The sequence below is a fragment of the Orcinus orca genome, chromosome 3, assembly GCF_937001465.1.
Source record: "Orcinus orca chromosome 3, mOrcOrc1.1, whole genome shotgun sequence".
Lineage (NCBI taxonomy): Eukaryota > Metazoa > Chordata > Mammalia > Artiodactyla > Delphinidae > Orcinus > Orcinus orca.
Genome location: NC_064561.1, coordinates 12003750 through 12006327, shown reverse-complemented (window position 1 = coordinate 12006327; position 2578 = coordinate 12003750).

Genomic DNA, 2578 nt, shown 5'->3' with positions numbered 1-2578 from the left:
TTCCTGCTCCAGGAAGTCTCCTTCACATCGCCAGAGAGAAGAGGAAGAAAAGACGGATGGGTGGGAGAAATCTAATATCCTTAATAATCCTTAGCCCTGCCCCTCCACCCCCACCTAGCCCGTGTGGGGCGATACTGGGGGAGAAAAAGCCAGACGTGAACACCCCCAGCCCCATGGACCCCTCGAGTCCCGTGGGCTGGTGGAAGAGAACAAGGGCCAGAGGAACCTAGAGGGGGATGCCAGAAAGACTTCCTAAGCAGAAGGTATTATAAATGGGGCTTTGAAGTTTGAGTAGGAGTTTGCAGGCTGGATATGGGCATGCCAGGCAGAAGGATGGTGAGTTGTGAGTTCTGTGAGAAAGCAATTAGTCCACAAACACTGATTGAGCACCTACTGTATGCCAGGCTGTAGAGACAGCTGTGAGCAGGAGAAAGCTCTTAGAAGCTGTGAGGCTGCAAAGTCAAAAGGTGTGGGTTTAGAGCCTGCCTGGCCCCCAGTGGCTGCGTGTCTGAATCAGTGACTTGACCTCCCCAGGCCTCATTTGTAACCCACCTCACTGGGTGGTTGTGAAGAGCTCACATACTTTGAAGAGTACCTGGTACAGAATAAGCACCCCAGAAGTGCTGGTATTCTTTTATTTATTGGGGGTCCTGGGGTGGAGGGTGGTCCTAAGCGCAGGTGTGCAAGGGGTAGCCTGAGGTGGGCCCAGGACAGGTGTGGTAATCCGCATGCTGTGGTGGAGAGCAGGTCTGAACTTGATGGAAAGTCCTGGGTCCCAGTGGACATGTGGGTATGCTGGGTGCCTGACCCTGAAGACCATGCAGATTCCAGGGACCAAGCCAGGGCTAGATGGAGCTCGGGAAGCAGAAAGCAGGATTTGGCCTGTGTGCTCTGATCCTCCCACCCTGTCCTCCAAAGTCAGGGTGTGTGTGGGGGGGGAGGGGCCCGGCTGTACCTCAGTTTCCTCCTCTGTAAAATGGGGGGAAATTCTCTAGTTGGGAGAGGTCTGGGGAGCATCCTCCATTCAGAGCAAGTACACGATCAACACCGTCTGTATGAAGGGCAATTACACTGGTCTCTGCAGCAAATGGGGGCATTTCAGGCAGTGATGTCACCAGCACAAACACGTCACTGCCTCCAACAGCTAGGACTTTGGAGCCACTGGAGGTGGGGCCTTTCCCTTTCCGGCCCTCAGCTCCTCAGCTGCAAGTTCATAGTCCACGCTCGCTCTATGGGGCTCTGCGGTTCCCTGAGCTCATGGGCCCCATAAAGGAGCTAGAATCAAACATCTGAGCCTGTGGGGTTGCCCCCTCCATCCAGGTCTTTGCACACACGGGTGCATGAGTGCGTGCACGCTCAGTGGCTTTGAGCCCTCTAAGACGGTCCCTTTGCTGGTCCTGAGGCTGAGTGGCTAGGGTGCCGTATCCATGCTGTGGGCCACTGAGTGAGGAGACACTTTGTCACGCCTCTGAGCATCACCTGGGTTTGGGTTCTGGCCCATCTGATAAGAGACGGGAAAATGGCACCTCCTGGTGGCTTTCATTTGCTTCCTTTGGGTCACCAGCGAGGCTGGGCAACCTTTAAAACACAGAAGGCCTTTCTGGGTGCGGCCTCTTATGTGCCCGGACATTCAGAGCTGGTGTGACATGTGCCTACCTGGGAGGGTGAGTCCCAGGAGGGAAGGTGGTATCCCCATTTAACTGGCCAACCCCAGGCAGGTGGGTTGTCATTTGGTGGTTTACAACGCCCTGGTCTCCTACACCTGGGATGCCCCAAAACTTCGGTTTGGGGCACAAAGCAATTAGGTGACCAGCCAGAGGCCACCCCCAGTAGGTGAATGGCCTAATTGAGATAATTTTTTAATTGAGGTGACATTCACATAATAGAAAATTAATTATTTGAAGTAAACAATTCAGTGGCCCAATCACAATGTTGTCAACCATCCCCTCTATCTAGTTCCAGAACATTCCCATCACCCCAAAAGGAAACCCATTCTCATTAGCTGTCACTCCCCATTCCCCACCTCCCTCCAGCCCGCGGGCCTCTCACTGTTATGGCCTCTCCCGTTGCGGAGCACAGGCTCCTCCGGACGCGCAGGCTCAGCGGCCACGGCTCACGGGTGGCATGTGGGATCTTCCCAGACCGGGGCACGAACCCACGTCCCCTGCATCGGCAGGCGGACTCTCAACCACTGCGCCACCAGGGAAGCCCTCCTGACGCTTTTGAAGCCACTCTGGCAGTATAGCAGACTCAAACTTCTGACCGGGCAGATCTCAGTTTCCACGTTGCAAGCAGGGCTGGGTGTGACCCAGCTCCCAGGGCCCTCACGTTCCCCGGGAGATGACACAGGAAGGGGCCCTTGCCTGATGTGGCGGTAGATGGGCGGAGCCACGCCCACCAGATCCGGTGTTTGATTCTGGCCCTTTTATGGGGCTCATGAACGCAGGAAACCCAAGGGGACCCCGTAGGATAGGAGAAGACCTTAAGCCCAGGAAACGTCCATGGGCTCCAAAGTTCAAGGGTTTGCCGCCGCAAGAAAGTGGATGAGCCAGAGCCTCTGAGGCCTGAATGCCCCCAT